This window comes from Prionailurus viverrinus, chromosome A1 (genome assembly GCF_022837055.1).
Source record: "Prionailurus viverrinus isolate Anna chromosome A1, UM_Priviv_1.0, whole genome shotgun sequence".
Classification (NCBI taxonomy): domain Eukaryota; kingdom Metazoa; phylum Chordata; class Mammalia; order Carnivora; family Felidae; genus Prionailurus; species Prionailurus viverrinus.
The window spans coordinates 185,075,223-185,091,473 of NC_062561.1; the positions used below are offsets into that span (position 1 = coordinate 185,075,223).

Genomic DNA, 16,251 nt, shown 5'->3' on the forward strand with positions numbered 1-16,251 from the left:
ATTGACTGGTCCTAGTTGTGCTCTCTCAAGCTTTAACCTTTTTCATTAAATCACAATACTTTAACATATTTGACAAAAAAAAAATCATGTCAATCCCTAGACACCTCCCTACCCCACCCCAGAGTATCTTACCCTAACCTAGAAATATTCTCAAAGCAAATTTATTTTTTCCCATTTATTATCTTGTATGTAACAGTAATTTCTGTAAACCTCATCATCTGAATTCCAGAAAAATGGTAGGAAACTATCAAATTGATAATAATAGTTCATTTCTTGTGAGATTATTACATGCTAGGCAGTGTACTAATGGCATTATCTCCAATTTGGTATCCCTATTTTACAAAGGAGGAAACAGAGTTTAGGAGAATTTAAGTCATTTTACCCAATAGGAAGGGGTTGAAACGAAGATCTAAATTCATATTTTAAAAGACCAAAATGTATGTCCTTAATCACTATGCTGTATGGCAACTAATGGTTTCTTATGCCCTCACGACTGTTCCTAGTATTTAACTTGAGGTTACAGTGGAGGGATTTGACAGGAAGGACCTTATCAAGAGGAATGCTACACATCTTCAGTGCACAGAATTCACTTTAACTTTTTAAAACACAGCTACGGTATTCAACTAGCTCATGTGGAGCTCATGGTCAATTAAAAATCCCATTAAAATTTTTTTAATGTTTATTTATTTTTGAAGGACAGAGAGACAGAGGATGAGTGGGGGAGGAGCAGAAAGAGAGAGGCACAGAATCTGAAGCAGGCTCCAGGCTCTGAGCTGTCAGCACAGAGCCCGATGCGGGGCTTGAACCCATGAGCTGTGAGATCATGACCCAAGATGAAGTCAGACGCTTAACTGACTGAGCCACCCAGGCACCCCAAAATTTCCATTTTTAAACAGAAATACTTGTTAAATCAGGGCCCCTATTTTGTGTTTATGAAAATTCTTTCCTGAAACAATGTGTAATAATAATGTGTCTATTAATTATCTAACTGCCTAAATTCACAGAGTAGATTAACTATAATCCTTGATCCACAACATCTTCTCATTATTAATGACTTAGCTACTTTTAATAATGTAGTACATACCTGTGAACACACTCTGTAGTACAAAATCATGTTTGCCATTTTCTTCTTTTCCTCTTATTATAGCTTGTCACATTTATACATATTGTTTGTCTTCTTTGTATTTCAATTATATTATATTTATATTTCAATTTTTGTTGCACTTCAGTTGTTAAACTTATATAAAGGACATCATGCTACATCTACTTGTTTGGGAGTCTTTCATTTAATATGATATTGCTAAGGTTCACCTATTGTTGATATGGCTTATTTAATTTCTCTGCTGGAAATAATCCATTGTGTAAATATTACAGTATATTCATTTACAATGGGAAACACTGGTCGCTGTAAACATTGAAAAAAATATTCACATTTTTTGCTGTTATTTTTTAGGGTACCCGATGAGCCAAAGCTGTTGACTTTAACATAGTTACATTTATCTTTTGTTTAAGAACTTTCTCCCTGGGGCGCCTGGGTGGCTCAGTCAGTTGAGCATCTGACTTCAGCTCAGGTCATGATCTCGCGGTCCGTGAATTCGAGCCCCACATTGGACTCTGTGCTGAAAGCTCAGAGCCTGGAGCCAGTTTCAGATTCTGTGTCTCCCTCTCTCTCTGACCCTCCCCCGTTCATGCTCTGCCTCTCTCTGTCTCAAAAAATAAATAAACGTTAAAAAAAAAAAAGAACTTTCTCCCTGGTATCCAAGTTCTAAACAATACTTATCGATATTGTTTACTGAGTTTGAATTTTTCTTTTAGATTTAACACCCTTGATAAATAGTGAGCTAAATTATTATATGAAATAAGAATTGGATTTTATCTTTTTCCTTGTAGATAATCATTTTCCTACCTCCATTGAATGGTGTCTCCTTTTTTACCAATGGGAGTGTCATCTTTGTGAGATGTCTAAGTTCTAATTTGGCAGGAATCTTTTTGGGATCTTTATTCTATTTCTTTGGTCTCTTGGTTCAACTCTATGGCAATAATATACTTTCTTAATTACTATAGCTTCATAACAAGGCATTATATCATTTAGGAAAACTGCCTTTTTATAACAAAAGTAATTTTGTTGAAATTATTAGTCTTCACCAATGTCCTCTTGTCCTCTCCTTCTGTGCAAACATTTTATTTCATAGCTTTTCACCATTTAGGAAGACTCGTGACAAATTCTAGCTAATGAAATTTTATTTGAAATCATGTGTATCGCTTCCAGACAGAGGCAACAAAATACCCATTCTCCAATCTCTCTTTTCCTTTCTCACAATGTCCAATTAACTCTGTGTTTCAAACAGACAATGTGATGCAGGCCCAGACATCCCAGATCACATTTCTCTATGGACATAAAAGGTGAATGAAGATACGTTTTGTGTAAATAAGATATTTATGTTTTGGAGTGGCTTATCACTGTAGTGATGCATTCAAATCCATCGACAGTCATTTAACTATGTATAAAGACCTTTTTTTTTGTGGCGCCTTGGAGGCTGTAAGCTGCTTCAACATGAAGCTGAACACCTCTTTCCCAGCTACTTGCTGCCAGAAACTCATTGAAGTGGTTGATGAATGCAAACTTCATACCTTTTATGAGAAACGAATGGCCACAGAAGTTGCTGCTGATGCTCTAGGTGAAGAATGGAAGGGTTGCATGGTCTGAATCAGTGGTGACAATGACAAACAAGGCTTCCCCATGAAGCAGGGTGTCTTGACCTATGGCCATGTCCATTTGCTGATGCGTAAAGGGCATTCCTGCTACAGACCAAGGAGGACTGGAGACAAAAAGCACAACTCTGTTGGGGTTGCCTAGCTTTCTCAACTTGGTAATTGTAGAAAAAAAAGGGGAGAAAGATATTCCAGAACTCACTGATACTACTGTGCCTTATGGACTGGGACCCAAAAGAGCTAGCAGAATCTGCAAATTTTTTAAACTCTCTAAGGAAGATGATGTCCACCTGTATGCTGTGAGAAAGCCCCTAAACAAAGAAGGTAAGAAACCTAGAACCAAAGCACCCAAGATTCAGCATCCTGTATTCCATGTGTCCTCCAACATAGACGTTGGCGTATTGCTTTGAAGAAACAGCGTACTAAGAAAAATAAAGAAGAGGCTGCATGACATGCTAAACTTTTGGCCAAGAAAATGACAGAAGCCAAAGAAAAATACCAGGAACAGATTGCCAAGAGACAGAGGCTGTCTTCTCTGAGACTTTCTACCTCTAAGTCTGAGTCCAGCCAAAATTGAGATTTTTCTAAGAGTAACAAATAAGATCAAACATCAAACAAAACAAAACAAAACTATGTATAAAGAAAAAAAATGTTTTGGTTAATAACCTTACACACTGACACTAACATGAGTTAGCATACAAGGTTTCTTTCTATCTGTGGAATTTATTCATAAACTGAAAGTTTAAAATTATCCTCCCTACCTAGTAGCTCCAAGTTCAGAGACATTTTTATTTGAGAAATAAGATTGTAAGAGAACATGAGACAGCAGATGGGGAAATTGGGAATCTGATGCTTTCCACCTAAAATATCAATACCCTTGCCTGGCAAGAGTTTTACCTTCTAAAAATATGAACTTGAATGTTTTAAGAAATATGGGCTTTATTCCTATGTTAGAATCCCAAAAATTAAGAAAAAGAGGACAAGAAGAACATTTTCAGTAATGGAAGATTAAAATGTGTCACAAAGAAAAGACTATAGATTAGTATTTTATAAGGTTTTGCCCGGCATAGAGGTTAAGCTGTCTGTTTTGCCTTTCTCTGCCTCTACTAAGTGATTATTAAACTATGGATGAGATTTAACTAGGAGTGAAGGTTTATGATTTGAAGGTCTGGAAAAGGTAGGAGTCAAACTTTGAGCTGCATCATAGAATAAAAAAATACATGATTGACATGGTTTAAATGAATATCTTAGCAACTAAATGGGTATACTATAGGTATTTATCACGTATTTTGGTTCTTTAGATTTAATTCTTATAGACTTCTGAATAGCTATGATACTGTCATTATTGACAAAATTTACTTCTGTGATAAAGCTACAGTAATTTCACAATAAAGAAACCTTTTATTGTTTTCAAATGTTTTCACTAAGTTGAAACTTTTCTGCACTTCAGAATTTGTACTATAAAAATCCTATTGCCATAATACTTGCCTGCAGCTAGATACTTAAGTTACTAAAGATTGATTTAAATTGAGTGTAATTATCTGCCTAGAATCTTTAACAAAATCCCTCTTCTTTAACCATTAATTTTCACAACCATGATTATCCACAATAAGTTTAGTTGGTGGTCTTTAATTAGTGTCTATTAAAATCTATATGGTGGTTAATTTAATCTGATTAAAAAAGAATCACATGCATAATCACTAACATAGTGAGTAATTTTGTGAATTTGAAATGGGGTCTCTTAACTTTTACAGCTGGAAGATGTGCTTGATTCACCCACATTAAAATGTTGCTAAAGTTCTTATATTTGCCCATTAGCTTAGCACTTTAAGAAATGTAAATGAGATTCTACTTTTCACCTATCAAGTTGAAAAAAGTCGGGAAAGTTTGAAAATACACAGCATTAGCAAGAGTACGAAAAAGTCAGGCACTTTCTCCATATGTACTGTGGCAAGTGTTAATTGGGACAATTTTTTGAGAGTGACTTAATAATATATTTCAAAAATTTAAATGATCAAATCATTGACCAGTAATTTCATTTCCAGGAATTAATCCAACCAATTTTTTTCTTCAAATGTACAAAAGTATGTATAAGATGATTCATGTTTGGAAGTTGGAATAAGTGTCCTTAAAGGCACTATGGAATTGGGACAAACCCATATAATGGAGTGTTATGTTACTCTTCAGTTATTCAACAGAAAGCCAGAACACCTGTATGTGTTGCAATATAGAATCTCTACAAAAATTAAATAAGCACTGTGCATACTCTGCTTTGATGCATATATTTTAGAGAGGTGTTTTTTGCATACACCCACATATTTATGTTTGCATGTGAAGATAGTTTTTGAAATATACACAAATAATTTTTAACAATGGTTGCCATTATTGATGTGGATTTGGAATCTGGGTAAGGAGAACTTACTCATTACACCATTAGACTTTTTTTCTTTCTTTCTTTCTTTCTTTCTTTCTTTCTTTCTTTCTGCCATATACATGTATTAATTTTCATTTAAAAATCATGCAAATTAAGCAAAGGTAGAGCGTGTTAGCATGTTTAGTCTTTTCAACATACAGCACTAAAACATAACAGTGAATATAAAGACTGTTGTGTATCCTTCTGGGTGCTTACAAAGATCCTCTCTCCCCTGTCATACCCATTCCATCTAGTTTTCAAAGACTTAGCAGTGACCTCAATTCCAGAATGAATATCTGAACAAAGTCTGGTAAAAACAGAGTTCTGACTCTCTATAGAAAGCTATTTTTATGTATATAATTTCTTAAGTTATTCTAGGCAAGGCATCAACTTTTATTCTTCAGCAATTAGATAAATATGTTGACCCTAAAGCTATTCACATCTTCCCAACTCTTTTCAGGTTATCTGATCATCTACCATTGATCTATATCAACACGATTTATTTCTTCTTATTTTGCAAAAGAATATGAAAGGCTTTTGCCAAACAATATTACGGTCAGGAACTGATGCTGTGAGACTGGAAGCCTGCCCCTTGTTGTAAAATAAGATTGTATCATTAAATAGGGCTCTCAGGTATTTGCCAACCTGGGTAATGATGTCTCTCTGGGATACCTGCCCTTTTGGCAGCCTCCCATCCAGGCACGAGTCAGCAATCACAATTAGTGTGAAGTGGAATAAGAGTGCCAAGTCTGCAGAATGCAGAGGAAATGCAGCAAAGTCTGAAATGCAAGTCGGTGAGCAGTCACAATCCTCAAGGTAAAAATTGCTCCTTTCTTAAATGGGAATAAAGCAATGAAGGATTGACTGCCAAACTGTATTCTCTGTGTAGGTATGCCTGATCGTGCTGTCAGTCTTTCAACCATTTCCGAGTGTTTCCAATATGATTCTTTCCTCCCAAATAGTCTCAGACGCCTTTCCCCAGGTACTTGTGGCAGAGAGGAGTGACACAGAGTTAAGGACTCCTGTTGAGGACAGCCAGAATGAGGTTTATCCTTTACTGAAGAGCTTGGGAAAAGACTGAATAAATAGAGAGCAGAGAATAAAATGGTTACAGCTGTTTGAGTAAATTCGTACAATGGATTTATCAGGTGAGAGATAGCTTTAAGATCCTAAAGTACACTTGGGAGGTAGGGTGGAGAAATTTCAAATCAATATGTGTCTTCCTTTAATTATGCTTTCATGCTGGCCAGTCACCTTGAGGTTATATCTCTCAGGATATAGCACTCTCAAACTCCTAAGTATTTGTTTATGCTGCGTATTTTTGTGTCTCTTACAGTTGCATTCCCATAGCAGCTGGCAGATTGTCTTGAATATGATAGGTATGCAGCAAGGGTTGGGTGCGCAGGGTTAGTCTTATTTGTTGATATATTATTGATAATCTTATTCACCTTAAATTATAGCTTGAACATATCTAGAGCTGTGATTTCTACCTAGGAATTAGCTGACCCACATAATTATTTGGAAATAACTTTTGAAGAGCTGCTATACTGCAAAAACAGACACACAATTGTACTGTCTGCCTTGCCTTTTTCTGTTTTCCTTTAGTGACAATATAGATTGTATAGAATCACCTAGCAGCCACAGTTGCACTAACAATTAATTGTAATTTTACAGTTAGATTTTCTCTTCATCCCTTCTAAATAAAATACATAGAATGCTGCTACTCCAAGTCACACATGCTTTTAAGTTCTGTTAAATTAATCCCCAGATGAATGTACATATCTTTTGTTTCTTAAAACATAAGGGCCATTACTGAAGCTCTTTAAATTTACAGACACCAAAACCATCAATGAAAAAAATCTTGTCAAAATGGGCTTACAGGTGGACATTCTGCTTACTCTCTCATGCATTTAATTGAATTTTGTGCAATTTCATATGCATTATAATAGACTTCTTTTACACCATCAGGAAACAAGTTTTAAAACATGTGCTGTGCATTAAACATCACATAAATATTCAGCAAGGGAAAGAAAAACAGTTCTGAAGAAGTATAGTGATTTTACAGTCTCTGGTTTCTAATAAATTTTTACAGCAATCCTAAACTGCATTAGCAAGTGCTGGTTTATTGTCAGGCTTCTGCACAACATCCCTCAATGACATGTCAAATCTTTACCACAACAGTGGAACTCCTAAAGCTGTCCTCATTGGCAAGAATCTTGTCAGATTAAATTGCCACCTCTTGTCAAGTAAAGATATATGATCCGATCGTATTCTCCTGATGATGACATGAGTTGTCCTTTCACTGTGGCTGGATTGTAAATTCCCGGGACATCCCAATGACCACAGATTTTGAGAATAAAAAGAATTTATTGACCTTTCAAAGTGACAGTTCTCCCCTGAATAGAATGCCCCATCTCTTAACAACAGGACTCTTATTTCTGTGTTGTTATTGTATATCATTTATCAACACATTTATTAGAGAATTTAGGATCTTACATATGCTTTACTTCCTGTCTCTCTACACTTTTTTTGTCATTTCCCAAATTAAATGTCATGAATGTATACCTGTCAAGATATTATTTTCTATTTCAGGTATTTGGGATTTTATATAGAGAGAGCAGATTCTCTTTGGTACTTTGGCTTTTTGTTTAAAACATAAAACAAAACAAGACATTGTCAGAAAGCTGCAATGACAATCCATGGACAAGAATGGCATGCATTGTGCCAAATTTTAAACACCAGAAATAAAATCAATTGTTTTCTTTCTATGAATTATGTCATTGCTGACTTCAGAAACTACACATGTCATGAGGCACGATGATATATCCTATGCCTTTATACTTAAATTCAGGGTATCACAGATCTTTTGAAAAAATTAAATTGAGTACTTATCACAATTACAAAGAATGGCTTGGTTCTTTGAAGAATACAGGATTCCAGCTGGGGGATTTTATACACCTCAGCGCATGTCCCAAAAGTAGTTAGATTTCAGAAGTTGAAACTCTTTCTGTGAGATAGCAGCAATCATTAACCTCGATATTTATAAGATATCTACAATTACACTTCAAATGGTAATTTGAGTAGGCAGGAAAACATTGCTCTATGAAGATAGTATGAGGTCATATGAAAAGGCACATATTTTCTCTGTTAAAATTGTTATCCACCTCAAATATTTCATTAAACAGTGCATTCTTCTCAAATCATGATAAACATAATCTGAACCTTTAATTAAATTTCAACATTAGGCTGACTGCTAGTGATATTTCCTTCTGAATCAATCTAGGAGTATTTTGCATCACTATTATCTCATATTATCAAATAACAAAAGTTTTCATTTTAAGCACACATTTTAAATATATTTCTATATAAACTTCTTCCACAAAAAAGAAAAAAAAAACATTTCATATGCATAACAAATGAGTCCAAAAGAAGATTCAAAAACACTTGTTGAAACTTAGATTTAACCATAAATTGGGGCTTAGTGTCATTCTATCCCATAACAGTGTTTGGTCATTATTCAAATATCCATAATTTGCCTACAAAAATGTCATTCATGTCTTTAAATCACTACAGCCTTCCTTTACTTATGGAAATTGACTTTATCCTGAATTAAATTACATTAATTCCTCATTTTGGACTAGAATTATGTATTTTTTTAAAATCTACCTTGATCTTAATTGAGTTGATCAAACCACAAAAACAAAATAGCATGTATATCTGCTTCATAGCTACATAAATGTAAATCTGACCTTTTAAAAACAATTCCTGTTAAATATCTTAAAAATAATTATTTTTAAATGAGAAAAAAAGGAGGAATTTATTTCCCAGACTCCTACAAATCCAGATCACAAAATCAATACAATTTTATTATGAGCATGAGATATAGGTGACTCATTTTCTGTTTTAAATATCCTTTAATGTTGTATTATAAGATATGTTAAATATTGTATAATAATATTATAGTTCATAATATAACTTGAAATAGTAAAACTCAATGTTAATTAAGTGTAAATCAGCGTGAATTTATAATAAATATTAAAATAGTATCAAATAGCCCATTTTATATCTTTCAGTATAATGTTAATACAATTCTGAGTAAACAACAGAGGTAAATTTCCTCTATTTTATTTCATCTAGTAGGAATGTGAATTATTATATTTCTATTCTGAAAACTTTAATACTAAAAAATATTGAAGGCAATAAGCTAAGTGAAATGTCACACAGAGAAAGACAAATACTGTGAGGTATCACTTATATTTGAAATCTAAGAAGAATAAAAACTGAACTCATAGATACAGACAATAAATTGTTGGTTACCAGAGGAGGGTGTTGGGCAATGGGCAACACGGGCAAAGAGGTCAAATGGCACAAATTTCTAGTTTTAAGATGAATAAGTCATAGAGATCCAATGTACATCATAGTGACCACGGTACAACACTGTATTGCATATTCGAATGTTGCTGAGAGAGTAGATCTTAAAATTCTCATCCCAAGGAAAAAAATTATAACTGTGTGGTGACTGATGTTAACTAGACTTATTGTGGTGATCATTTCACAATATATAAAAATATCAAATCATCTAAACTAAAATGAATACAATGCACATCTAAAACTAATACAATGTTATATGTCAATAACATATCAATTTAAAAAGTATATTTTTAAAGTTGCATTACTACTGAATACATACATGCACACATGCATACATAAATATATACATAAAGTGGACACATTTTTGGGCTTATAACGTAAAAGCAGATGAATATACCTTAAAAACTAACCAGAATCTCCTTAATAAAAATAGTGTCCAGTTAACTTCTAAAATAGAAGAAATATATATTTACTTCTGATAAGAACATAATTTGGGGGATTTTCCTCCAATATATTTTACCTATCCAAATGATAGCTATTTAGCTGAAATAAAACTTATGTTTAGGGGCGCCTGGGTGGCTCAGTCGATTAAGCATCCAACTTCAGCTCAGGTCATGAGCTCACAGTCCATGAGTTCGAGCCCTGCTGACAGCTCAGAGCCTGGAGCCTGTTTCAGATTCTGTGTTTCCTTCTCTCTATGTCCCTCCCCTGCTCATGCTCTGCTCTGACTCAAAAATAAATAAAAACATTTAAATTTTTTTTTAAAAAAAAACTTTATGTTTATTTTCTCTGCTGATACCATGTTGTTTCTCATTTGTATTTTTAACAAATCTGCTTCAATTGAGCAAGAGAACAAGATGTAGATAAATTCTTGGTTTCTTTATGAATCTGACATTCTATTTAAACATTTGTTGTTAAAGATTTAAGGAAGTTGTTACTCTTTACACTGCTAAAAAAGGGACTTTTTGAGAAAATCTAAACTACCTACATTAATCTCACCCAAAAGAGAGTAAAGTGATATATCAGAAAACCAAAGCAACAACAGATTAATGTTGCTGTATTAAAATCCTATTTACATAAAATTAACATAAACATGAGTTAGTATGCCATATGCTAGAGCATCTGTTCTTCACTGTATTAATAACAAGACTGTCCCCTATAGGGATCTTAAAATTAATACATATTTAAGTTGTATTTATATACATATTTGAAATTTTGACAATATGATATATATGAAATGTTGCCAATTGCAAACAGCATAATTTATACTGAAATGATATAGTCATCACCTGTATTATGACCACAGCTTATGATAGGTGGCTTTTGAGATACTTCACATTTTTCCTTGAAAGACCATTTAATTAATTTTAAGTTAAGTAAAATCTTTATCCCACACAATTACTCCTATTACCCCTAACTTCGATTCTATCTTCGTTGGAGGTCCAGAACAACTAGCCAATGAGAAATAACTCATCATATTGGAAGATTCTTTAAGATAACATACTTCATTTTCTGATGCTGACTTTGTTTTGTTTTGTTCTCCCAAAACCAAAGTTCATTTGAGAGTTCTTTCTTCCAGCTTCCAGAATAACTAAATAAAACAACTTTCTTATACAAAATTTTGTAGAAGTATTACAGATACAAGTAGAAATGCTGTGCTTTGTAAATTTTATGAAATTTGATATAGGTTGATTCCTTTTTACTTTTATTTTTTATTAAAGTGTATTCATTTATTTTGAAAGAGAGAGAGAGAGAGAATGAGCAGGGGAGGGGTGGAGAGAGAGGAGAGAGAATCCCAAGCAGCCTCTGCTCTGTCAGCACAGACCCCAACTCAGGGCTCTATCCCATGAACCTCATCGCGACCTCAGCCAAAATGGAGGTAGATGCTTAACCCACTGGGCCACCCAGGTTCCTCTGCTTTTTTTATTTTCAAATTTAATGACAATGCAATGTAAAGTTCTGAATTGTATTTTTGCATGTTTGCTCACATAATTTTTTTTTTTGCAAGGAAAATTGTATAATTAATTACTTTCAAAATGATAAATATCCTTATACTTGCTAAGTTATAATTCAAGATCAATGTGGATAAGATACACAAATAATAAGTCCTGGATGCACTGAAATAAAGCTACAGATCATTTATTCTTCAACTTTTATATTACCTATTTTCATGTATAATTACACAAAAGATAGTAAATAGATTAAAATAAAATTAAGTATTTTGATTCCTAACAAAAGAATAAATTATTTTCTTCAGGTATGTTAGCAAATTATAAGCACAGTGTGTTTATATGTGTATATGCATACATGTATACATATATATATGTTTACACATGTATATATGTATGTATACTGTATGTGTATAGATAGATACAGATATGATTCTGGTGCTACAGCCACTTACTGTCTTCCTAAAGTTAATAACTGAGGAATCAGAATTCAGAATCTCTGAAATCTCTTCATACTTTTTTTCTTTTTCTTTTTTCTTTCTTTCTTTTTCTTTTTCTTTTTTTTTTTTTTTTTTTTTTTTTTTTTTTTTTTTTTGAGAGACAGCATGAGAAAGTGTGAATAGGTGGAAGAGGCAGAGGGAGAAGAAGAGAGAGAATTTCAAGCAGGCTCCACACCCAGTTCAGATCCTGACACATTGGTCTGGATGTCAGGACACGGAGATCTTGACCTGAGCCAATATCAAGAGTGGAAAGATAAACCGACTGAACCATCCAGGTGTCCCTTTTCAGATTCTTTTTATTATAACCATTTAACATCTGGGATCCGTGGTCTCCATCCCCTGAAAAACTGCACACATGGTCGAATTCAACCCTTCTAATATTTCTAGGAAACTACAGATACTTTGAAGTTCATTTTTGGAAGCCAGATGAAGAGTGATTCAAATAAAAATCATATGCCCAAAGTCTCACCCTTCAAGGACTCAACAAGCACTGGTCCCCAATTTTTTATTCTCTGTAAATACTGAGTAGCCATTCAATAACATAATGTATAAAACATAGAGATTAGTATTTCAAAGTACTGTGTTCTATATATCTTAATGATGATTGTAAAATTTTGTTTTATCTCTTAATTTAACTAATTATAATCTTTGCACTTAATTTTGTGTTTCATACTACAGATTTTTGAGTTGAATTTTCAGGTTGTTTTCCAAACCCTTGCTACTCAAAGTGTTGTGCACACATCAACACTATCAACAGTATTTAGTGGGAATCTCAGACTCCAACCCAGACCTGCTCAATCTGTATCCACATTTTAACAAGATGCCCGTTAGATAGGAGTCACATTAAACATTTAGAAGCACCGGATTAAAAGACACTTCAGAATGAAAAATATTAGAATTTTTAAGTAAGTATTCTTTGGAGTATTTAGCTTTATACATAGATTTACATTCACTTTATTAATACAATATTTCCCTTTACCTTTCTCAATTCCAATTACATCTATTTAGTCATATTTCCATGTTACCTTTTTTTTGAGTCCTTTGTATATCTGCTCTCTTGTCCCAGAGAATATCGATAAATTTTGACTAAAGTAAATATCAATATTAGTGATGATCATAATTGTGGTTATTTTCCTTTGTAGACAGATGGTCATTTTGACAGGAAAAGATAATCAACTGTAACTCAAGTATTCAAAGGAAAAAAAAAAGCAACTAAGTTTGGAAAAATAGCACTTAGTGACTTTTTCCTCCTGTCTGAAAACTGCTTGATAATATAAGCTAAAACATATTGTGAAATATTGGTCCACTAAACATTAAGAATTCTAGGCTATAATTATATATAGTAGTTAATCCAGGAAATACTAGAAAAGCATTTCTAGTTTTCTAACAATACTAGGGAAAAGAATTTGGGCTCATTGTTTTCTGTATTCATAACTTTGGGTAGTCAATGCTTTAGGTTCTTGCCACAAAATTAACACCTGTCTAGAAGAATTTTATACGTGGCATAAATAAAATACAAAATATATGGTATATTATATGTGGTATAAATAAAATAGAAGTACATGGTATGTCTATAAAATTTATTTCTAAAATTAGCATTGTTATCTATGGAAAGGAATATTCATCTACAAATTCAGATATTAGAGAATACAGTGATCCCTCTACAGTATTTTTCAAAATAAAAAAAGTAGAAGTAATTATGTGGGCTCAATACTAATACAACTAACAACTACACATAATGGGTTTTTTTTTAATTATAGTAAATGAGAAGTTTGTGTGGAAATCCGCATCTTTTCAAATTATATGTTCTATGCTATGTTTTATAAGGAATCAAGTCAAAACTTGTTTCCCATATTTAAATTTGTTTTAGTATATTGTATAACTGAAGGAGTATACTACAAAAGATTTTTAAAAATCACAGGAATACCCTAATGAAATAAAGCTTCATAGTTAAAAAAAAAAAAGCTTTATAACATTCTCAGTTCAATCCAGAATATTATATCATTGAAATTTTGAAGGTAATTGAACAAATTGTTCCTGCTTGGTTTCCCATCCTTGGGGTAAATTCAGGCCTATCCATCCTAGAAATGAGAAGAAAGAAAAAAAAATATGTTACCTATATTAAACCCAGGGTGAATTTGAAAATGACCAATGCCATTCCTAAAATATTGCAAACTTTTTCTAATTTTAATGAAGATTCTCCTTTATCTTAGCAATGAGGGGCTATAATCTGGTTAAATCTCTGAAAAATTTTCATAAAAATTTTACCTCAAAGTCCAGCTGATACTGAGATTCTATATTTAATAGTATCTTCAGAGGTAAACAGAATTAAAGGATATTTCTATAATACATGTAGACATGTTGAAATTGTTTTGTTTTGATTTATTTGAGGTATTTATTTTCTTTTTAAAATTGCCTGAAGTACATTAGAGAAATCTGGAATTGTTTCGTCAAAAAATAATACCCAAACAAAACAAGATACCATCTGCACTCTCATATTAATCTGACCATCTGCAGCTTTGACCTCTTTCTGTAAATAAGTCTAAGGGAATCCCCATCATTTTTGATGAGTAAATAAATGTCCTAGTGACAGCAACTCAGACACAGTTTTTTAAATTAATTCATTCAATTAAAATTTATTGAACATCCAACTATATACATTGGAGAGTCACAATTTCCTACTCGGTCCCTCTATTTCTACCATTCCAAGGATCCAGGTTTCTGACAATTGGGGAGATGCCAAGTCTAAGGGATTCTCAGTAATTCTGAAGTAGGAGTAACTACAGGAGGGGATTCAGTGGAACAGGAAGAAGCTGAGACAAACAGGTAGAGGTGATAGGTCTTGAGAAACATGTTTCCCAGGGAGATCCTGGCTGCTATTAACACATTGTTTACTGAAGTTCTCACTCTAAGGAATATCAGTCATGTATAGCTACTTCTCAAGGATAATCTAGCTTCCAAGAGAAATGAGACCTTAAATGATGGCACAACTAGTTTCCATAATTATGCACTCATTGAATTCATTAAGTAACCAATTTAAACCTGCTACTCATGCCCTTCTTCCAAAGAGCCTCTACCATTGAATAGTATACAATGAACTCCTCACTCAAAGAGATTATTAGGTAGATATAATTGTGCCTATTTGCCCTTCTGTGGTAAGGCCTGAAATGAATGACACTTGCACCAATTTCTATACTCTTCTAACAACATTATAATTTCTATTGGAATTAAAAATTAGCAGCAATTTAACTTCTAAACTGCTGCACTGATATCACAGTTTCACTCAACAAGTCTCATTGAATTCAACAGCATAAAAGAAGAATCTTAGGCCAATATTTATCTTGAGAATTCTACCCCTGTCCTAGCAATCAGAGAAACTAGAGTCTCATGTACAGGTTTTCCAGTTTCCCTGGCAACCACCCCCTCCAAATCCCTTTTCCCATCCATTAACTATGGTGTTCTTACTCTCCAGTGGATATCTTTCCTCCCTTTTCATGCTATTTCTTACCTGATTAACTGACATTGGTGTTACATTCATTCTTCACGTGGGACCTCTATTAACCCAGATTTCTCTTTAATTCATTCTTGTTTCCCTAGGCCTATCATGTGTTTATTTTTATTGTGTCCTTGGATTACTGGTAACTCTTTCGATGATCACAATCCTCCCAACTGAGCTGCACTGTCTAATATGGTGTGAAGAAAGCACATAAAATCGTCCTTACAGGCCTCAATAATCTATGTTGGTATTTTTGAAATTAGATTCACCTAATAAAATGGATATTACCTGGTCCTACTTCCATGTTGGGAAGTCAGTAGAAAAGGACTAGACCATAGAAATCTGAATTTGGCAATTCTGAGGAGAGTTGAAAGGTCCTATCCAGGAAACTGCTGTGTATATGATAAATGAATAACAATTCTAAGTGTAGGCATAGGTGAGAATTTTATAAGCCAAAGGTAATTTTCCCCAACTGGGCTTGATAAAGCACTAGAATTTGAAAATATGTTAATAGTGTGATATGGAAAAAGTTGCATAAAAAAATTCATTTGGACTTAGACCACAGTAAGTAGAAGTATTTTACTAGAGTACTATGTGAAGAATTTAATATAGTAGTTTGAACTGTGATTTTTCAAGAAGCACAAATATACATTTACTTGCCAAATATATGTCATGCATATATATACTTTTTTCAAAGTTTCTTATGATTACTCATGTCTTTTTAAGCACTGTGAAATAGTGGAATGGAAAAATAAAGAAAAACTGGTAGCTGATGATAAGCTGAACTTTTCAGAAGGCTGTTTGACAAGC

General features: G+C 33.3%; 1 pseudogene; it reads left to right on the plus strand.

Annotated features, from left to right (window-relative positions):
• The first annotated feature begins 2,554 nt into the window (after positions 1-2,554).
• Positions 2,555-3,163, plus strand: LOC125169606 (40S ribosomal protein S6-like; annotated as a pseudogene).
• The last annotated feature ends 13,088 nt before the right edge of the window (positions 3,164-16,251 follow it).